At 43.2% G+C, this 23,265-nt stretch overlaps 1 long non-coding RNA gene across 1 annotated transcript in view; it reads left to right on the forward strand.

Moving 5' to 3' along the window:
* The window catches only part of LOC130709413 (uncharacterized), a 338,445-nt gene that overhangs the window by 44,856 nt on the left and 270,324 nt on the right, over positions 1 to 23,265 (forward strand). The window contains exon 3 of the long non-coding RNA XR_009009953.1: positions 4,527 to 4,633. This is a non-coding gene — a long non-coding RNA (uncharacterized LOC130709413). The remainder of the gene's footprint in view (positions 1 to 4,526; positions 4,634 to 23,265) is intronic.

Below are 23,265 nucleotides of genomic sequence, written 5' to 3' on the forward strand. Positions count from 1 at the left end.
CCGCCACATCTAACGTAACACGTGCCATTTAGGATTTTAATTATCTCTTCATATATTTGTCTCCCTTATTAGTTTCTTTGTAGGAGGGGCTACATTTTATTTCTCTGCATCTGTAGAGACAGCAGAGTGCTGGGCCCAGGCAGCTGCTTGGTAGAGTGGAACAGAAGACAGGTGCTGTGCTCAGGCCTCACGCTAGGTGTCCTGACAGAGAAAACATGGCTTCTGCTCTCGCAGAGGCTCCGACATAACCAGTGGCCAAGTGTTGCCTTTTGAGGAGCTGCCTTTGCGGGAGGCCGTGCTCTGAGTAGGCTCACCGTCTCCTGGGGTTTGCTGTGCCCCAGTGGAAGGCTCTGGCGTCTCAGCAGCATGAGTGCCCTTTTTGATCTCAACAGTGACACACAAGCAGGGGAGGCAAACTTGTAGCTGTTTCTGGGAAGTCCGGATTTTTAGGGATCATTCGAGGCTGTAAGAGGAAAAGCCTTTGCAGGACTCAGCTTTTGATTGAACCCCAGTGTTCCTAGGGACACCATCATCAGTTTTTTGAGGTTGTAAAGGTCTGTGGGGGGCAAGATGAAAGTGCGATTGGTCTTTCTTGGAGGCCACAAAGCCTGGTCCAGGTCACCCGCTCGAAGATATTTGTGTGGGCGCCTACGTGAAAAAAATTAAAAACACGTGAAAAATTAAAACACGTCAAAAATATCAGAATTAAATAATGAGACAGGAAAAGCATAGAGGGTGAGACTTTGCAGAGAAGGGAGGAAGGAGGGAGGGAGGATCAGCCCTTGAGTGAAGGAGGTGCCAATGCCGCCTGTCGGCCCTCTGTGGGGAAGGCTGACCAGGTCACTGGGTCCCACACGTGCTGTCATGATTTCTCAGTGTCAGCTACAAGCCGTAATCGCTCTCCCTCCTGCATTCCAGCTAATTCCTCCCTGGTGCTCCAGAGACCAGCAGAGCCAGGCCTTGACTTCAGCTCTCCTGACCCTCAGCCCTGTAGCTTCCCACAGCAACACATGTGGCTGCAGTTTTCACTCGTTCACTGGTGTCTATGCCACGATTTTATACAGCTCTAATCAGGTCTTCCTAATCATTGGGCCAAAGAAAGGCCACTAGACTCAACTTTAGTTTAAGACAACAAACTAAAGCAACCTCAGTTTTTGGTCGACCTCCACACCTCCCATCTCTCTGTTTTGTTCCAGAATGCCTGTAACTCATCGCTGTGACATTTTATAAATTTAGCTTGAGGTTGAATTCATAACAATATTTGGAAACTACCTTAATTTTATAATTAAAGATTAAGTGGCTCATTCAGCCTTCTCTTTCTCTCCCCACAAAATAGTCTAGTTGTAAAACAAATCTCTGCTGTTAAGTGGTATTTATTTAATTGCGATTTGCTGTAGAGCCGTTTAAGAGTGGGTCATTAGGTTAAAATCATTGTGCTTGTCCTCTGAGCAGAGGATGTCCTGCAGTGACTTACGTTTGGGTGTGCTTTCCCTGAAGCTGAGCTAACACAGCCGTGTTTACATTACACACATTCTCTAGTTGCTGACATTTTTTGTTCCTCCAGAAGGAAAAAGATGCAACATAAACAAATGACCTTATTTGATGTAATGCGTCAGGTCAAGCTGGACCAATGGTTGATACTTTCCACTTGCATTGAACTACATTTTCTTCCCATCCTTTCTAATCTTCCTCATCCCCAAATCAATATTGAAGAAGAAACCAGTAATTTCGGATGGTCTGAATCCTTCATGGCTTGTACCGAGAGTCCCTGAAGCTGAACAGAGTCTCGGGGGCTAATGACCCAGTGGGCTTCTTATGCCCAGACATAAGAAAAACACTTGAGCCCCTGGTTTTCTCCAAATGAATAGGAGTTTGGAAACCCACAGAGAACCTTTTCTTCTTCTTCTTTTTTTTTAAAAATGTGGAAATAAGGTAGAATTTACATACAATGAAAAGGATGTACAGGGAGGGCAAAGCTCACCACAACCAGCCCTGTCCCCCGCCCCGTCCCCAGGAGCCTTTCCTCTAATAGTTTTTCCAAAGTCCCTCATCTTCTTCGCATTCAGAGCCCTCTTGGCTTTGCATTTTCTAGGCAGATGTGAGAAATGTCACCACATTTCCTAAGAGGAATGGAACAAGATAGATGGGCTCTACCCCAGCGGGACACCTGGATGGCAGCCTTATCTAGAGCCGAAATGGGACCGCATGTGCCTGCTGTTTATTTTTCCTCCTCCTGTTTGGAGACTTTCCCTGATGAATTACTTTCTAGTAATCGAGGCTGCTAACTAATGTCTCATCTGATTAACCTGTAGTTTGGCCCGGGGTCCCAGAGGGTGGGCTGGTCATCCCGCCTGGGGAATGAAGGAGGTCATTGGCCAGGGGCCCCTGGGATGCCAGTTTGGGACTCGTTTATTTGCTCTAAGTCTTGTTTGCTATTCCTGCTGCAGTGACTGGCGACAGCTCCCCCCCCAAGTCCCATCCAATCTAATTGGCCTGCTGAAACAGCAGTGAACACAAGATTTAAGAAATGTTTTCTTTGAAAACTTCTGGTCGGACAGACACTTTGAGATCATATTTCACCCTGTTTCAATTGCACACCATTCCCTGGGACTTTCAGGAGAAATACTGTACGTGAGTCTTACAGGAGAACCGCTGCTTTGTGGTCTGGGAGGGGGGCTGATGAGCTGGAGGCTGGAGCGGAGGCTGAGCTGAGGCAGCCCGGCATCTTCAGAATCTAGAGACCCTGCCAACGTTAACACATCCGAGGAGGTATTCAGTATCAAAGTCTCTAATATTTGGCTCCATAAACACGATACCGGTTGCAAAAACAAAGCTAAGGAGCTCATGCTGATTACTTCAATAAAAGCTGTTTAATTATGAACGTTTGGGAAATGAAGTTACCAACAGGACCAGGAGGGCTTTGGTGTCCGGTGTCCCTGCTCCCAGCATCCCACTGTTACACCAGATTGTCCACTCAGCTGAAAAGCCTGACGTTGAGCAGGGCACACCCTCCGCCCTGTGGGATGCTACTTACTTGCCAGTAACGCTCCGTCTTTCTGCAGTGGCAAATTTAGGGGATTGATCAGTGAAAGAATTATCAGATGTTATCAGTACCATTTGCAGGCCATCCAAGGGTTACTTGGGGTGGTAGTCAAAGCTCCCAGAAGACCTGCATTTGTTTCTAGGTAGCAGGGTTCCAGGACCAGGCAAAGTAGAGGAGAATTCTGAGCAGGGAGCCAGTGGGTCATTGTGACAATACATTTTGGAGTTCTTAAATTAGTTTTCTTAATAACTGTTTAGGAAACGTGATCGTCTTAATGCTTCTGGATAATTCTTCTCTTTCTTTATGTGGTTATAGCCAGTTATTTTATGTCAAGTGTAATAGGTAGAAGTATCCTTGTAAAAGTTTAATGAACAAAAATGAGAGTTGAATCTGTGTTTGGGAGGAAAGAAATATGGGGAGATACACATTGTCAAGGAGTGAACTCTTCCTCAAAAGTGACTTTTCCCATATATGGATGATTATTTCTCAAAGAAAAAAACTTTTTATATTTTAAACATTTTTGGTAGAAATCTTTAAAACTTGTTCTCATTCATCCGCAGATATTGAGTACAAATTGACTGTGCCTGAGCAGTCCTGATGATTCCATGCTGTAATATACCGAAACATGCAGAAATTACTGAAAGACTCCTGGCTCTTGTGCCTGTGCACTGAAACATAATGACAATCGCTTCATTTCTTAAATGCAAAGCTGGGGCAGTTATAACTGCTTCGTGGTGTCATGATGATTAACAGACATGATGCATGTGAAAATAAATTAAAGAATATAATATGCAACACTAGCTATATATTTATTTTCTGTCTCGTGTATTTTAGTTGCTTCTATGCAGATGCTTTGGCTGCTACCCTTAGCTGCTTGCTTATTTTATGCTACACAATTTAGGGGAAGACTTGAGGACTCCAATCAGAGTGATTTATACAGATTTTAGGCCGCTGCCTGTCACTGGAGACATTGCATGAAACAGAGAAAAGAGCATGGAATTTTTATCCAGAGAATCCTGAGTTCAAATCCTAGGTCCATCTTTTATAAGTTATGTGTCCCCCAGCAGTATTGCTTAACATTCCTGAGCTTATATTTCTATCCTGTAAAGTAGGAATAACAATGCGTATAATGAAAGTTTTGTGAGGTCTATATTTTGCAGGTTAGGCACCCAGAAAAAAAGTTTTGTGAGGTCTATATTTTGCAGGTTAGGCACCCAGAAAAATGCCTGGTGCAACTGGGCATTTGATATTTTAAGGCCTTTTTCAGGAGAATTTTCCTCTGTTAGATTAATAGCTGTGCCCTGGATGGTTTGGGATTCCTGACATTCTGAATAACTATCCAGTAATTCATGTTTATGGCCACTTGTGTGTGTGTGTGTTGGGTCTTTGTATCATAAGGATGTTCTGTGCTCTTGTAATGACTGAATATGTTCTTGATTTTTATTTCTCTTTAAATAATATAGTAATAATTCTCTTCTTTCAGTGAACGAGACAAAGACAGTAAGTCAGGAGAGATTCTGCGTGTCGGGGCCAAGTTCTTGCTTTAAATTCAGAGTGCCTGAAGAAAGTCTGGAACCTCACAGGTGGCTGGTGAGATACAGTGAAGGGGAGGGGAGTTCGTGGGAGAGGGGGAGGGAGTAGGGAAGGGGTTACTGTGGTGTTTTGTTGGCTGTCCTGGAGTTAAACTTCAGGCCCTGGGGCATTCACCTGGAGAACATGTGCCAAAACTTTTCTTTTTCCCAACTTATATTCAAAAATTCAAGTGAAAGGGTAACTTTTTATGCATGGTATACAAAGTTAAAATAACACCTTAAATTCCTCTGTGTATGGGTTTGTTTTCTCTCCAAATGGTCAGAGTTACTGAAAGAAACTTAGAAAGAAGGTTATTTAAGGTTCACAAGACCCTCTGGGAAGAGCCCACTTAATCAGACCAGCCTTTGGGACTTTGAGAAAGACCAGTGTAATGTTGTTACCTGACATTAGTGAGAAAGGACCCTCACTAGTTCCCAGGAGCTGCCTGTGTTGTTATTAACTGCAAACACCAGAGTTTGTAGGGCAAAGAAAGGAGACCAGACTGGGGGTCAGGATGCCTAGCTCCTGGTCCTGCTATATGTGTGACTTGGGATAATTCTCTCAGTCTGGTTCCTCATTTGCTTTGTAAGGCTAATAACACCAATTCCTTAGAATCAAAGGTGAAGAAGATATAAACCATCTAGGTAATGAATTGTACAAGAATTTTGCAAAGATTACAATATGCTGTACAAATTCAAGGGCTAATTCATTCTGCATAATTTAGCCACATTTAAATCCTTCCAGACTCCATATGTGGTATAATGTGTTAGAGCAATGATGGTCTTAGAGATCATCTGCTTGAGTGCTCTGATTTTACATATAGGAAACTGAAGGAGAGAGGCAGAGAGAAAGGGACTTGCCCCCAACATAATATGGTATGTTAGTGCCAGGGCTGAAGCTGGAACTAGGAGATCTGTTTCCCTTTAGATGCTTCTTTAAAAACAGCGTCTCTTCTAGAGAAGCCACGTAATCAATAATGGTTAAGTTCAAATGAAACAACTTCGGGTGTTATGAAGCAATGAAATTCAAGGAGAATCAGGTGGGGTGTCAAGAGAAGCAATGGTGAAGCCATCCTGCCTTTCATGGCTTTGTCTCCAAATCATTATAAGCTCTGTCCCCTTAGGGAATAACACTCTTCACGTTTCCTTTTTCCATCTTCTAAACTCACACATGACTGTAAGGTTTGGGGACTCTCAGCACACAGCTGGTCACCTGGTCACTTGTAGGCAGATCCATGCCTTACCTCTTTGTTTGGGAGAAGGGAGTGTGCCTAAGATCAGGTCAGCACATGAGGAAGGACCGGCTTTCTAGGTGAGGGTCCTAGCCCAGGAGGGCTAGTGTACATATTATGTCTTTTTCCACAATAGCAAGGCCTCTGAAGAGCAAAGGTGGGACAATCTTGTGTTGATTGCCCTTCCTTTCACCCCAGATTTTGTTCTTCATAATGGATTGTGGGGTTAGCCAGCCCCAGCCCAAGAGTCCCAGATTCAGACATGCCATGAAATGTAATCAACAGGTACCGGGCAGTCAAGCTTTTACGGGGTAGCCATTAGATATTTTGAATTTTTGATGCTTTAAATTTCACTTTACACTGAAGCTTCTCCCCTTCCTCAACTCACTAATACCTCAGGCAGGGAAGCCTTCCATTGGAGGTGGGAAACGTCTCTGTTTCCCATCTTGTGCTACTCTTCCTCCCCTAATACCTGTCCCTAGTCAGCTCTGGGCCTTTAGGGCTGCAGAGGGTTTGTGGGAGAGAGTTAGGGAGCAAGAAAGGTGCAGCTTGATGGGGCCTATCATGATCAGTTATTGTTGCCCTGTGGGTTTGGTGGTAGCTCAACGCTCATACTGGGGATCGACTGCTGTTCCTTTAACACAGTCAGTGCCCTGGCCACTTCCGACTCTAGATATCAATATCTAGCCTTGCTTGGGGTTATCTAGCTGCCCAGCTCCCAGGAGGATTCCTGGGCAGAATTTTTCATAGCGTGATATATTCTCGTATCTTTATACAGGATCTTTATGGAACCCAAGGGAAACTCCAAACCCAGGCTGTTTGCGGTGCAGCCTGTTTCCTCCCTCTGCTTTTAGGGTGGCCCATCACTGCCCCCTCTCGTGGCTTTCTCCAAGCTTGGAGCCAGCACTAGTCTCTGTGCCTTTAGACCCCAGGTCGAGCTCTCCAAACTGTAATCCTGAAGCCTCCCACAGGTAAAAGGGATGCTTTCCCTTTCTTTTCCTCGTGGAATGTGTGTAGGGGTGGTGTAATTCTTAGCATTCTTGCCAAAGAAATCCTTTCTTCTTGGTCTCTTCCACCTCAAAGTTTTTCAGAGTGGATTTTGGACTAAGGATTGCAGATGTGATTTCTGAAACATTTCCTTCGCAAGCCCTGCATTGGTGGGTTAGCGTCTCATTTTATAGTGTGTTATTAGGGAGAATCTCATTTTAACTCCTGTTACCCTTCCACCTGCGGTGCAGGCAAATCACATTGGAACCTGCCTTGTCTGCCTTGAGGGCAGGTTTGAGGGATTTCAAAAGTGGTCATGGAAAGAAAGAAGTTTTGCAAACTCTAACATGCTGTAGAAATGTTGGGCATTACTCTTAACATTATCCTTTTTAATGTAAATCAGAAAATCCAAATGAGTAGATAAATCATGTTTCTATCCTTTAAAATAAATTTGCTGAATCTTTAGTAATATTGACTGGCATTTTTGGTCACTGAGGTGATTCATTAGCAAACAGTGCTATCCAAGATCAGCCAGGTTCAAACCACATGTCTCTCTCTTTAAAGGAGAAGCTATTTTTATTAATGCCTGTTTGTCCTCATGTCAGTGCAGTGGTGGCCTTTGGTTACGCAGAGGCACAGACCAAGCATATGTCACTGTAGCCTTTGGTATGAACTCTTGGTACCCCACAAAGAGGAAATATGTTTTTGCTGTTTGCAAAGGAATGCAAGACCTTTATGATTACCAAGAACTCATAAAACCAATGAGCCATATATTCGAAAATGATCCCTGGGTCTAGTCTTCAACAAGCCAGTGTCTGCTAATCAGTTTGGGAAACAAATACGAGCAACTAGGGCTTTCGAGTTGACAGTGCGTGGTGTGGGGGGTGAGCGGGATTTCTCCTGAAGGCATCTTGTCTTTCTGTATGCTTTCTCTATGGAAAAACATGAGTGTTTAAACAGGTTTATTTTATGTTTTCGTATGCTAAACAACAACTACAGCAAGTAAACAAGCAAACAAAAAATAGGTAGAGCAAAAGCAGAGACTCGAATGTATGTTTCCAATCCCCAATTTTTAAAGTTTATTTGAAGTTTTAAGTTGTAACCAAAGGATGCATCATAGCACTATGTACTTTCACTTGTACCTATCCCAGAGGTATAATCTCTCAGGAGGAGTGAAAAACAGAATCAGAAACTTGGATCTTTCCTGACCTTTCTAAATTATAATTTCCAGATATAATACCGTATCTTTTATTTCTTTATCTTTGCGTATATTAGCCTAGATGAGCTGATCACGAGTGTGTCTAAGTGTACGTGTGTGTGTTTGTGTGTGTATGGATATTGAGAGAGGGAGAGAGAGCGTGGGGTATGGGGTTTAATTCTATTCGAAAGTTGGCACACAGGATTTATTATGTAGCCCCCAACGTGGCTAAGTCTGACATTTAGTCTTTCAACAAGTATTTATTATCTCCCATGTTCCAGGAACTCTGATAGTTTCTGGGGGTACACAGTTAATTAAACCCTGTTCCCTCAAGGTGCTCACATTGGAGTTGGAACTCTTTCACTGAAGTATGTGGAGCACAGAGCTTGAAAATTGTTCACTGTGATACACCTTTATTCTTCATGTGGTACTCAAACAATGAGACAATCCTTGTTTAAATACGTTTTAGAACTTTAATTTGAAAGTGCTTTTTCCATAAAGCATCCTTGTGTGTAGAGATTGTAGTTTTATGAGGAGTGGGGATTTTTCTTAGGCAGATTTCCTTTATAAATTTGTAGTCATTGATGAAGTGGCGAGAGTGGGAGATTTAGTGGGTGGCAGAGAGATCCACATAACATCTTTGGAAGTTGCTAAAATCAACACGAACAAGATGTTCACTATCATAGCTTTCAGAATTTGGACCCATAAAGGTATTGTGGTTGTGTCTAGGACCAAGAGGCATTGATTTTTATTTTACTATAATATTGCAGATTCCACCACTGGCAACAGAACTTATCATAGCATTCTTTTGGCAAGATAAAACAAAGTGGTTACACTTCATTCTGTAGTAGGGTTGCCCATGGATCTGGAGAAAGTAACTCAGTTGATGGGAGTCTAGGGCCAATGATACTGAGCTGCTGTTCTGATTCCATTAGACATCAATCACCTTCACAGGAAAGAAAAGGGGATTCTTCTTTGCCTATGGCTGCCACGTAATGCCAGCTGCCAAAGCTAATCATATGATTATTAGAAGATATGGGGAGGGTGTGAAGACTTAGTTTCTCCAATCACGTCTCCCAAAGGAATAATTCAACATACATGACTTTATCAGTCCAGTTGCTAAGGTTTTGGCAAGCACCGCAGATTAATACCTACCAAAATGGAGCCCAGGTCCGTTGGCAACTTCTATCAGTGAAGTGAGCAAGTCTGCTTCCAGGGTCTAACTTTGCCTTGATTTTTCCTGGGATAAGAGGCCTTAGTTCTCATACTGCCAGAACTAGTTTACTCTTCAGCAAGATATGGTGCTAGTTAGTGTTTGATTCTCCTAGGTATCCTGTGTGAATTAGACCTCTTTATGTGGAGGACAGAACGGAAGTCTGCCTAAGAAGCAGGCCTCTGGCTTCTGCTTTTCCAAATGTTACTCAGCATCGTGGACATGCTCTCAGGCATTGTCTTGGGTTGAGAAAATGACATCACCCAACCACAACCAGCTTCTTGCCAAAATCTTCCCTAAAATGCACAACAAAGCAGCATTTTAAAGATGAAACATTTCTTGTTGATGGGGCAGTCACTGAAGGTCCGATTTTTCCAGGAGACAAGAGGGTAGTGGTCTAATGGCTGCACTGAATTGAGGTCGGTGGAAAGAACTAATAGATAGTAGAGATTTGCAAAAGGATGCAGTTGGCTGTTGGCACTGAAGAAGGAATAGGGGACAGATGAGAAGTTGGCATGGCATGTGTCCCTAGTCAAGGCAGTTCTACAGTCCAAAGCTGGGTGCCCTGGAGAAGAGGTTGAAGGGTGGTCCACGATCATGGAATATGCGTTGACTTAGCATGCGCCAGGCCTTCTAGGGGTACAGTGGATGATGGAATAGTGTCGGCCATGCCTCACTACAATGGCTTGATATATATGTATAATAAACTTTCCTCATTTTTCCAAACTAAATCACATGCTGTGCACTAAAGAGTAAATGTCCTTAGCTCAGACCTTTTCAGTATGAATTACTTTGCAGCCATTCTTCTGTAGCTGATTATAAATTTTTATCGTCTTCTAAAAAATAGCAATCATGCCCACATCCTTTTGAGACCAGGGTGCATCCATGGGTATCCTTCATACTGTTTTCCAGCCTGGGCTTGATCCAAGAGCACAAGCCACATTGACAATGGTATTGCTTAAGAATTACACTTGTCATATGGAAGCCCCCTCATTAATAGGTGTTCCCATTGCCCAGAATCTTAGCACAGGGGAATCCCCTGAAGGCTTTGGGCCCATTCTTTCTGATATGACCTCATAGATCCTGCTATGAATCCATTGCCTTCTCCTCCCTATCTATCTCACCGACAGGCCTGTAAATCACACACATTCAGAATGAAGGCTCTCAGGATTTGCTTGTACTAGATGTATGTGTGCTCTCGCTCTTGCTCTCTCTGTCTGTGTTTGTGTGTGTTTTTAAGTAGCTTACCATCTGGCTTAGCTGAGGCCACAGGAGAAGGAAAGAACATTATGAGGAAGCAGAGGTAAGGCATTGTCTAGAAGAGCTGTGGCCTCACAGGCAACCCCAGTTTGTCTCCTGGGCATCTGTGCACATACACATGCATGGATGTCATCAGTTTGTACTCTTGGGGCGTCCATCACTAGGTAGCCCAAAAAGAAGGTCTGAAAGTTTCTTGTCACCCTGAGGGCACATTTTGCCTTTAACTGTTAAGTCCCAATTAATCTGCCTCATTAGTACAATTGTGTTCACATGGGGTCCAGTAGGTCACTTAGCTCCTCAGCTGAGACTCAGCAGGCAGTGCTGGCTGGGCAGGAAGTCCCTGAAAAAGCATGGTGAACCAGTGTGATGAACCCCAGCCCTGAAGACATAGCTCTCAGTGCTCACTCTAAAGGCAATGGGAAGGGTAGTGTTATCTTAGTATTCGGAGGCCTGGACTTCTCGACTTTTATGTCCACGGTCCTTTGTAATCCACTGGGGAGAATGAGAAGGGACCAGTGGATACTAGGCCACTTTGGATGACACAGGTGTGTGAACTAACTCTTTTCCCCCTTCTTTCCTGACCTACCTGTGATCTTCTTGGGCATATTATGTAGGAAGACTCAAGAGGGTAAAGTGGAAAGTCCACTTTTATAGTTTAATTGCAGTTCTGGAACCTCTCCATTCTGCATTTGCTGTCACAGTTGGCGTGATTAAGACCCACTAGAGACTGCCAGTGGCCCAGTGTATAGTTTATAGTTTTTCTTGAAAGAATCTTTTTGCGTATATCATGGGCAAGCTCTTCTAGCATGGTTGCCTCGTTCATTGTTCAAGTGTTCTTTCCCTTTTGAACAGATACTGCCTGAAATACAGGCCAAGCTTCAGGAAGTCAACCTCCAAATTATAGGTCAACTTCTTATGTGAACAAAGTTGTGCTTAGGAAAAGGACCATCCTTGCCCGTCTTCTGCCCAGGTACCCACGGGGGAGAAATGGGGCCCAGTTCTCATGGGACCCAGCCCCGCCCTACCCATTCCACCAGAGCTGAGTCTACCGTGTGCACTGGTTGAAAGGGGGCGGCAGGAGTGAAGGCTGCGGCTGTGTCAGTGTTAACACACACCCACACACACGTGCACGGGGGATGCCTTGTGGACTCACATTCCAAATAACTGGGCCCTTCCTCACTCCTGACCCCAGCAGGAGTTTGGGGAAGTACGTCTTCTCTTCCCTTGGACTGTGACGTTAGGAAGCAGAAAGCGCTGCATCTGCGCAGTTGATCTTCCTGGGGTCAGAGCAGGGTGTGCTGCGTGGAAAGCGCTCATAGCTCTGGACTTGCAGGCGTGGAGGGTGACCTCATTGACCTCACTTTTTCACCACCTACCGTGCACAGAGCAGTGTGTGAGACACTGTGGGGGGCACATAGGTGTGAGGCCCGGGTCTGCCCTCCAATGGATCAGTCTGGAGAAGACACAAGTGAAGCAGAGACGTGGCGAATGACGGCATGGTCAGTGGAGACAGCAGTTGTCAGAGGAGGTTTCAGGCGGCAACTGGGTCTGCGGGTGGTGAAGATATGAAATAAGGGTGGTGGTTCCCGCCTTCCCGTGTGGCCAGGTGATGAAGGGGCATGCAGGGGGGCTGGGCTTCTCACCTGCAATCCCCACAGGCACCCAGATTTTCCAGGGAGAGTGTTCAGCTCAAGGCTACCTCCCTGCAGTGGCAGAAGGATAGAGTTTAAAGTAAACGTCCGCTGGGTGCTGGGTGCTCTGCCGCTGGGCCTAGTGGATTCTCGGAGATCTAAGACACAGGGGCCACTCTGGACTGCTCGCCCTGAATGGCCACTTTTTGATCTCCTCAGGGTTTTCTCTGACCATTTAAGTGACAAAAGGGAATTTCTTGGAGGGGGAGTGGGGAGGTATTTTTAGAATGAAGGGCATTTAAAAAAATAAGACAACTACTGCAAGATTTTGAAATTTGACAGAAGCAGACGACGTTTTCCATCCCCACCGTGAAACTTTGCCCAATTTCTTGGACCTTTAAATACCACAGATAAGCTTCAGTTTCTGGCTAGGAGGAAAGGGGCTCATGCAGAGATCTGTGGAGGCTCAAAATGACACCTGTGCAGGGGCTGCCAGTGACTCTGGTGTTTCAGGCCCAGATTTCCTTCTTTTCCCCTAATTATCTGGATGCTAACCCTCTATGTGTAGGATTTGGCTTCAGGGCGCCGAGTTTTAAATTCCAGCTTCAACCATTTACTGGCTGTGTGACTTTAGGTAAGTGAGTTCACCTCTCTGAGCCTTATTTGTAAAATCAGGACAATTCCATTCTAAAATCACATAGGTTTGGGGAGGCTTATTTGCTTTATGGGAGAGTATTGCAGGCCGAGTGCAGTGAGAGATGCTGGGCGTATAATGTAGGGCTTGCAGCTTAATACGAAGACAGATGATCAAAGCAATAATTCTAATATGACATGAAAAGTGTGACAACATGTTAAAAGTGATGTAATAGGTGTATGTGTGTGCAGAGGTCAGTGAAGGCTGAGAGAAAAGGGCGGTGGAGGCAGAGGTAATGGGTCAGGAAGAGCTGTGTGACTGGATATTTGACCTGAGACTGGAGGGTGGGAGCCCGGGAATCATGAGTGGGTGGGGCAAGGGCAGCCTAAAATAGATGATTCTGTCTGAGCGAGGGCACGGAAATGTGGAGGCGGCCTGTGGGCTCCTAGGAGTCACGATTGGGTGGGACTGAAGCCTGTGGCATGCGTCGGGGGCGGGCTGGCTGAGCGGAGAGAGCGTGCTGAGGAGATCCACCCCGTGGAGTCAGGTCTGACACTTTGGATGGAACGAGTGTCTTCTTAGTGGCATCTCTCACAACTGGCTTTTCTGAAATAGTGCTGTGGTCCTGCCCTCGGCCACTCTCTAGCCCACTCCTCTGCTTTCTTTTCTTCAGAACTCAGAGAGTTCTTCAGAACTCTCACTACCTGTAATTATCTGTCCACTTTAAAATTTAACTTTTAATTTAAATTAAATTCTTAACTACTCTATCTTCAGTGTTGATACATATAGTTGGCGTAAACTAGACACAATAAATATTTTTTCAAAAGATGAGTAAGCAGCAAATGATTCAATGCATCTGAAGACAGAATTAGCAGCAGCCTGCATCACAGAATCTAAGAGATGCCCTAAGAGACGTGGTCGATTTTGTGGATGAGAAAGGAAGAGGTCACCTTCTGTGCGGCAAAGTCCTCTGAGGCTGGGAAACTGAACATGCTTCCCATGTATTTGGGAAGGACGGAATGAGTGTCTGTGCCTCTTCTGGTTTCTGCAGAGAAGAGAGGCAGAAAGAGGCAGCGGCCGACTCAGAGAAGCTCAAGAATAGCAAGAAGGGATATGTCGCCTCCACGTTTCTGCCACAGATGCAGAAGTCTTTATGATCTTGGTCATAGGATAGATGTCTGCTTTGGGCTCCTGGTACGTTCTGAGGTTTGACACCCCCTCGGATACTCTGCCACACTGTAAAATACATGATGTATTGGGTTAATGTGGCTTCATAAAATGCAACCCAATTAAGCTCATTTCCATGATCATTCACAGTAGCTGCTACTATCACTTTTATGTTTCCCTTGAGAAAAGATTTTCTGAAGAAATCATGAGGCCATTTATGATCTCTGACTCCTCCTAAATTGGCAAGTAGTGATGAGATAAGAAGAGGAAGCGTTTGACATCTTTACTGCTCTGAGAAAGTTGGTTGCACATACTCTCGTTGAGAGCACCAGATTCAGACTATATATGCCTTTTATAACAACCATATTCCTGCAACACCTGTTAACTGAATCCTCATTTTTCCACTGACTTTTTTATTCAAAAATGCCAGAGATGCATTTTCTCTGGCCCTAATGACTCTTAAAGTCAGCTAGTACAGCCTAATATTGATTCCACTTCAGTCTGGCCAAATAGCTGATGGCTTGTGCATCAGTCCCAGGAGGAGTTTAGTGAGGAGATGACAGTCAGAGCAGGGGTGGGAGAGATGAGCAACAGGGACTGTGCACCCAGGGTCTAGCTACCACGAGAAGCCATTAGGCCTGAGGGGCAAGGCAAGGCAAGGGGCCAAGAGTGTTACTGGACCCTGGTGAGACCTGGGTCCCTGAGAGTCAGGCTGCAGCACAACAGCTGGGACTAACTAGAAAGCAGCTAAAGCCAGGACTGAGATGGGATGCAGCTGGGAATCCGATGGGGAGTAAGTACACACCCCAACCTCTCTTTCTTCCTGCCCTTTGCTTTCCTGCTGGTGCCTCCCATTGACCAAAATAAAATGGAAGCTCCAAGGCATAGAGCAGAGGGAAGGGCAGAAGACTATTGGAAGATGGTGGCAAACAGGCTAATCAGCATAGAACGTAAACAGACATAAATGTACCCAGAAGGTTCTTCTTCCCAGAATCTGGCAGTGAGTTCTTTTCTAAAGTGAAGAGTCCCAAATATCTAAATAGATAAATGTCTTCATTCAAGAAACATGCATCAAATGCCTTCTGTGGTTAAGCTCTGTATTTGGTGCTGGTGATTTTACTTTGAGTTTTCTTCAAGTGAGGTACTTCCCTACAGAGCTACCCTGGATAATTTACAAAAATAAGAGTCAGTGAGTCTTCTGGGATTTCTTTTAAAAAGTCTGGCCCCAGGTTTGAGGACTGTTTTTTAACTTCTTCCTACACCTCAGCTTGGGCCAGATCTGAGCGTTGTTTTGGTGAGTGACCAAAGTCTTGCTACATCCAACTGGGTCTTGAGTACTGGCTGTATTTGCATTCAGTTGGGCCAGTCTTTGGTTATCTGTAGAGACCTCTATTCTCTAACTGGGGAATCATGTGTAATTTCTGTGACACAAAATTGGGTTAGTGGAGAGCTGGGGAAAGGTCTGGCTAGAATGTTCCTAAGCCCACCCGTGGCCTGGGTGGAGTTGCTTGACCAGCTCCAAGGAACTGACTGAGAATTTTGAAGATTCCATGTCCCATATTGTGTGAGTCTGCTTTGGGTGCTTGTCATTTTAGGTTAAATAATTTTGATGCAGTTACTGGGTATTTCACACAAACTGCTTAACATTTCTCCATTGCTGGGCATAAGTTTCTGTAGTAATTGGTGAAGATTTCTTCACATTGGAGAGAGATTAGCCAAGTAGGCTAATCAAAAAAAAGTTTAAGCTGGAAGAGACAAAGGGATTATTTCAACCACTGTCTCTTTTTATAGGTGGAGAAACTGAGGACCCCAGAGGGCTGGGGATGTACTCAGGGTATACCATGAAGACAGGGACAGAGCCAGGGATACAAGGGGGCGGGTCAGGCACAGCTGAGAAGCAGGCTGGCCACGGCCAAAGGCTCAGCGGCATCCTCTGGGTGCCCTGCCCCTCTTCCTGGGACATTCTTACTGGCAGGTGAGGCTTCCCTAACGCAAGCAACCAAGGCAGTTGCTTGTGCTATTCTCACAGGTTCTTGAGGCTTTCCTTTGCCTGTTTCCTTCTCTGTGAATACTCAGAAAGAACAGAAAGTTTCTCTCATATAGTTTAGAAATTGGTGTTGGAAACTGATACCGTTTTTAAACCCTTAAAATGTGCAGAGCTTGGGACACGAGGGCCTGAGATTCATGCCTAGTTAGTCATGCTGCTGCGAGGTTTATAAACTCTGCCACCAAACTAGGATTCTTTGCTTGCAACACTGAAATAAGAGCTAACATGTAGTGGGTACTTACCACGCACGGGTCATTGTTTCAAGCAATTTACGTTATTAACTAATTTAGTTTTTATGAACACCCGATGAGGTAGATACTCTTTTTATTCCTAGTTTTAGATAAGGAGGCTGAGCTCAGAGGTCATATGACTCGCTCAAGGTCAGAGTCAGTCAGTGGCCACAACAGAATTTAAATCTCAGTGTTTTGACCGCTCAGCCCGTATTCTTGACCAGGGAGCTATAGAGCCTCTCTTTTTCAGTATCACCACTGCTACATCCATGAGATGTGGTTTGTTTTCTGAGGACCTTCCATCGCAGAGCCTCAAGTATTTCTGTCTGCTTCAAAAAACAACCAGAATAAGTTTTTGCATTACTTCTGACTGAGTATTCACGATTCCACAGCAGTCTCCACCGAAAAGGCTTCCAAGCCAATATACCGGCTTTCTCTGGCCCCCGAACTGGACAGCCTTATGCGGGAACAAACTGTGTGTCCGAACAGCCCAGTTCAAAGTACTCTGGTTCAGTGGCACAAGTAAAGATTACTCATAGTTCTTAGATTTCCAAGAATCTTTCCATGAGTTTTTAGGAAGAACATTATTTTGTTATTATTAAAGTTTTGAAAAACCACAGATAATAATTATAGCAAAGTTTTTTCTTACACAGCATTAATGTACAATGTTGCAAGACCACAGTGTTATTATTTACATTTTATAGCTGGAGAAACAGAGACCCAGGCTCATACTCTACAATGATATGGGCAGCAATGCACTGCAAGCACCCAGGTCCCTTCTTGACTCTGCCTCCACCTTGATGTGTGACTTTGGGCATGTCCTTTTCTCTCTCTGGGTCTCCTCTTACCACTTATTATATATGAGGCTAAATATGATTTCTGAGTTCTTTTCCATTTCTGAAATTCTATGACTTACTAAGATCAAAGCAAGTTGCTTGTTAATTGATGTGTTTTGTAGATGACACGGTTCACAAAAGGAGTTGAGGTGGCTTATGGGATTAAAATGCACTTAAACCAGGATGGTTGAAAATAACAAGAGAATTGAAAATAGTAAAAAGTGATGCAAAAGAGGTGCTTCAGGCACCGAGACTGAGTGAGTCACTGAGGGTCAATGTTATGTCTGGAGTCCCATAATCCAAGGATGTTGCTGCTGAAATTAACCCAAGAGACCGTGGCTTATCCGCATACATCCCGGCTTCTTAAGTTTCTCCTCCAGAGCATTCTGCTAGTAAGTGTATGTTATTTTCAAATGAAGCAGACTTGGAAATCTATCTTTCTGACCCACAGAACTGGTGAGTCCAGAGCCTCTTGGCTGTTACGACATGAAGAGATTTGGCAGCTCAACCAGGAGTGGACCCCAGGTCTCCTGACTTTTTCCCAGTGCTTTGTCTATGGCGGCTGCCACCTCCTCTAGTGACAATGACTCTTCACCATATGGTAATATAGTACAGGCAGGGATTTGTGGTATATACAGTTTTTCCAGAAACAGGATCTCTCTGATTCTCTTAATCTCCTAAAGGGTAGGCAGGAAGTGTTCTATAACTCCCATAGTATATCTGAGAGAACAGACTTAGAAATGTTGAGTATTTTTCCCAAGTTAATGGAGAACTGTACCACACCTTGTTGACTCTTTGAGTGTCCGTTTCTGGCTTTGTGCCATCACTGTGGCCGGGCTCCTGGGGCCTCCAAGCGTTCTATGTCGATGTGCCAACAGTACACGTCTCAGGAGGTAAAGTCAAAGCCGCTTGTCTAAGCCCAACCCACACATGGCCAAGCGACCATCAGGGAGAACCTTGGGAAGCAGAGGATGGGGGTCCCCAGCATTGAACCCTGGCCCCAGATGCCAGGGCTTAAGTTTGAACTCTGTCATCTCAGACGTTACTTTTAAGCTCTGTAAGTACATAAAACATTGTGCTATGTGTTGCACAGGTCTTGGGACTGAGACTGATGATATTGTGGGAAAGCCAGAGTTTGAAGCAGGTTAAACCTCTCTGAGCACAGCAGGGGCTTTTCATCAAATTCAGCTGCAGGAAACCCTTGAACTGGACCACATTGCTACTGAACGTGTCATCAATCAATCAACAAGTATTTCTTGAGACAGCAATGTGAGAATTCAATGAGATCACCTAAGTGACAGGTTAGGTGGGTAGCATGGTGCAGAGCAAAGACATGGGCTTTAGAGACATTCAGAAGTAGGTCTGAAGACTGGCCCTATATTTTATGAGCTATATAAGCCTGACCAAATCACCCGACCTCACTAAGCCTCAGTTTATCCATCTATAAAATGGGGAAAATACCTACCTCATTAGGCTTTTGGAAAAGCACTTATTTCCTATGAATTTCCTCTCCTTTGTCTAACATTTAAAAACTATGAAGTGACAAATCATTGATAGTTGCCAGTTAATTATTCCTAGGTACTTGACATTGTACAAGACAATAGGAGGGGTAGGAAACAGGGCGACATGGTCCCCTTTCTCCTTAGAGAGACAAGACTATCCAACAAATAAGGCAGGATGTGGGGAGGGGAGGTGATTGAGGGTTTCTGGGCTTAGCAAGAACTTCATGGACAAGGTGGAGATAGATCTTGTTGGGTGGATGAGAGCATGAAATAATGAGGGAGACAGGGATTCCAGGTGAGAGGGACAGCAGAAGCAAAGGCTGAGATGTTTGCAGGACAGTGTAAAGACTACCCTGACCAGAGTAGATAGGAAATAAGGAAAATAATGATAAATAGTGCTCAGTGGGTGAGGCAGCAAGAGAAGTTAACACATTTAGATCTATTACACTACCTGGCACAGAATGCTGTAAGCTTTTTCAGTAGAAGAGTGATTAGAACTGGAGGCTGGAACTGTCTTCTTTTTTGTATCAAATTTCCATGAAATTTTTAGCAAAGGGCTTGATGTTTAAGGATGCTCAGTAGTTATCTGCGAAGTAATAAACAGGTGTCTATGGAAAGTCAGTCTGGCAAAGATGTGTGTGATGTTGACAACCCTTTCAAATGTAGACCTTCACACCAGACACCAAATGACCGAACTCAGCCAATGGAAGGAACTACGAGGCCAAGTTGGATTTGCGTTTCCACATTGATTCGGGCTCACTGCAAATGACTCCGTTTATTTCATTTAGATTTTTATCTTGTGCTTTCTAGAATACAAGAAGTGTACATGCCGGTTGAAAAAATACTAACACTACAGAAAGTTCCCACTCATGCTGGCTTCTTCTAGGCTTCTGCTACTTTCAAAGCCTTCTTGTGTTCCTTATGGACCATTTCGTTGGCCTGAAAGTACATAACATCCACTATCATATACACATATAGTCCTTTTAATAAATTTTATTGAGGTATAATTTCCATAAAATAAAATGTACCAAATTTAAGTTTAGTGTTTCTTATGAGTTTTAACAAATATATATACCTCTGTTCTATATGAATGAGATCATACTGTACATACTATCCTGTAACTTGTTGAGGCATTCAACAGTGTCATGAACATTTTTTTCATGACACTGACTTCTTTTTAAATTATTGCACAGTTCTCTGGTATGGATACCTTTAATTCACTGAACTATTTCCTTATAGATTGATATTTATATTCCCTTCATATTTCACAGTTCAAATGGAGTAATGAGATCCTTTTACACTTGTCTTTGATACATTAACAGGTATTTCTATAGACCGGATTCCTAGAAGTGGAAATTTGGGGGCAAAATCTTTAAAACTGAAAAAAAAAAAAAAAAGAGAGAGAGATTGCAAGCATCCTTGGAGATATTGAGGGTTCAGTTCCAGACCACTGCACTATAGCAAATATTGCAATAAAGTGAGTCACACAAAGTTTTTGGCTTCCTAGTGCATGTAAAAGTTATGTTTAAAATATAGTCTATTAAGTAGACTATAGCATTATGTCTAAAAAAGTACATATCTTAATTAAAAAATACTTTATTGCTAAAAAATACTAACCATCATCTTAGCCTTCAGTGAATTGTAATCTTTTTGCAACAATAACGTCAAAGATCAGTGATCACAAGTCACCATAACAATTATAATAATGAAAAAGTTTGAAATATTGTGAGAATTACCAAAATGTGACACAGAGACATGAAGCGAGCAAATGCTGTTTGGAAAAATGGCACCTATAGACTTGTTCGATGCAGGGTTGCCACAAACCTTCAATTTGTAAAAAAATGCAGTATTTGTGAAATGCAGTAAAGCAAAATGCAATAAAACGAGGTGTGCCTGTATTACAATTTAAGCTCCCATAGGGTAAGAAAATGCCCCTTTTCCAAAGTGTTTTCGATTTGAAGATTATCACACGTTACAAATTTCAACAATCGGATAGATGAAAAATAATAATATGTTGCTGTTTTAATTTGCATTTCCTAAATTGCTGGAGAAGATGAGCATTTTATGTTTATGTTTATTTGCATTTCATCTGTGAATTCACTGTTCTTATATTTTGTCTTTTTTTTAACCTGTTTTTCTTTTTCATACTGATTTGTAGGAACTCTTTATATTAGGTCTTTTTCTCCCCTACTAAGCACTCAAGTTAACATGTTAAAGTGTATTCTAGAGCAATGTTGCTCAAAGTTTAGTGTGCTGAAGCATCACTTGGGGATCTTGCTTAAATAGAGTCTGATTCAGAGGGTCAGTGAATTGGCCTGAGAATGTGCATTCCTAACCAATTCCCAGGGGCTTCCAATGCTGCTGGTCCACATACCATACTTTGAGTAACAAAGTCTTTGGGTTTATGAGGTTTTATTTGGGGGGGGGGGTAAGAGTCCATCATACTCAAGGAACAATGTGTGGTAGGTTTTTCTTTTGTTAAATAAAAGCGCTAGGAATGATCTAATGAAAATGATCAGTGTGGAAAAAGGCAACTGTAATTGTGGAAATGATTGGCGTCATAGCCTTTCTAGGGAGCTGATGGGTGCTGACGTGGTGGGAGGTTGGCCTTTAAGGCCCACCTCTACTTACCTGTAGGCAAGTTGGCTTTCCGATTCTACATTGAGAATTAAAAAAGACAGTAATCCCTGCTCAGATTATTATACAGAGCTTTTTTGAAGTTCAAAGGAGAAATATTGATATGTTTTGTGACCTGTAAGAAGCCAGAACGTAATAGGCATTGTACCTGTCCAGGCAAAGCCTCTGGGAGCACATGAGCATCTAGTCTGGCCAGTGTCTACAGTGAAGGCAGAGTGCTTGGCAAAGTTTTTTTTTTTTTTTTTTTAACATCTTTATTGGAGTATAATTGCTTTACAATGTTGTGTTAGTTTCTGCTGTATAACAAAGTGAATCAGCTATATACATACGTATATCCCCATATCCCCTCCCTCTTGGGTCTCCCTCACCCCTCCCTATCCCACCCCTCTAGGTGGTCGCAAAGCACCGAGCTGATCTCCCTGTGCTATGCAGCTGCTTCCCACTAGCTACCTATTTTACATTTGGTAGTGTATATATGTCAGTGTTACTCTCTCACTTCCTCCCAGCTTACTCTTCCCTCTCCCTGTGTCCTCAAGTCCATTCTCTACGTCTGTGTCTTTATTCCTGTCCTGCCCCTAGGTTCATCAGAACGATTTTTCTTTTTTAAGATTCCATATATATGTGTTAGCATATAGTGTTTGTTTTTCTCTTTCTGACTTACTTCACTCTGTATGACAAACTCTAGGTCCATCCACCTCACTACAAATTACTCAATTTCATTTCTTTTTATGGCTGAGTAATATTCTATTGTATACACATGCCATAACTTCTTTACCTATTCATCTGTCGATGGACACTTAGGTTGCTTCCATGTCCTGGCTATTGTAACTAGTGCTGCAGTGAACATTGTGATACATGACTCTTTTTGAATTATGGTTTTCTCAGTGTATATGCCCAGTAGTGGGATTGCTGGGTCGTATGGTAGTTCTATTTTTAGTTTTTTAAGGAACCTCCATACTGTTCTCCATGGTGGCTGTATCAATTTACATTCCCACCAACAGGGCAAGAGGGTTCCCTTTTCTCCACACCCTCTCCAGCATTTATTGTTTGTAGATTTTTTGATGATGGCCATTCTGACTGGTGTGAGGTGATACTCATTGTACTTTTGATTTGCAATTCTCTAATGATTAGTGATGTTGATCATCCTTTCATGTGTTTGTTGGCAATCTGTATTTCTTCTTTGGAGAAGTGTCTATTTAGGTCGTCTGCCCATTTTTGGGTTGGGTTGTTTGTTTTTTTGATATTGAGCTGCATGAGCTGCTTGTATATTTTGGAGATTAATCCTCTGTCAGTTGCTTTGTTTGCAAATATTTTCTCCCATTCTGAGGGCTGTCTTTTCGTCTTTTTTTATGGTTTCCTTTGCTGTGCAAAAGCTTTTAAGTTTCATTAGGTCCCATTTGTTTATTTTTGTTTCCCTTTCTCTAGGAGGTTGGTCAAAAAGGATCTTGCTGTGATTTATGTCATAGCATGTTCTGCCTATGTTTTCCTCTAAGAGTTTTATAGTGTATGGCCTTATATTTAGGTCTTTAATCCATTTTGAGTTTATTTTTCTGTATGGTGTTAAGAAGTGTTCAAATTTCATTCTTTTACATGGAGCTGTCCAGTTTTCCCAGCACCACTTATTGAAGAGGCTGTCTTTTCTCCATTGTATACTCTTGCCTCCTTTATCAAAGATAAGGTGACCATATGTGCGTGGGTTTATCTCTGGGCTTTCTATCCTGTTCCATTGATCTGTATTTCTGTTTTGGGGCCAGTACCATACTGTCTTGATTACTGTAGCTTTGTAGTATAGTCTGAAGTCAGAGAGCCTGATTCCCCCAGCTCCCGTTTTTCTTTCTCAAGATTGCTTCGGCTACTTGGGGTCTTTTATGTTTCCATACAAATTGTGAAATTTTTTGTTCTAGGTCTGTGAAAAATGCCATTGGTAGTTTGATAGGGATTGCACTGAATCTGTAGATTGCTTTGGGTAGTATAGTCATTTCCACAATGTTGATTCTTCCAATTCAAGAACATGGTATATCTCTCCATCTGTTTGTATCACCTATAATTTCTTTCATCAGCGTCTTATAGTTTTCTG

This window comes from Balaenoptera acutorostrata, chromosome 12 (genome assembly GCF_949987535.1).
Source record: "Balaenoptera acutorostrata chromosome 12, mBalAcu1.1, whole genome shotgun sequence".
In the NCBI taxonomy this organism is placed as follows: domain Eukaryota; kingdom Metazoa; phylum Chordata; class Mammalia; order Artiodactyla; family Balaenopteridae; genus Balaenoptera; species Balaenoptera acutorostrata.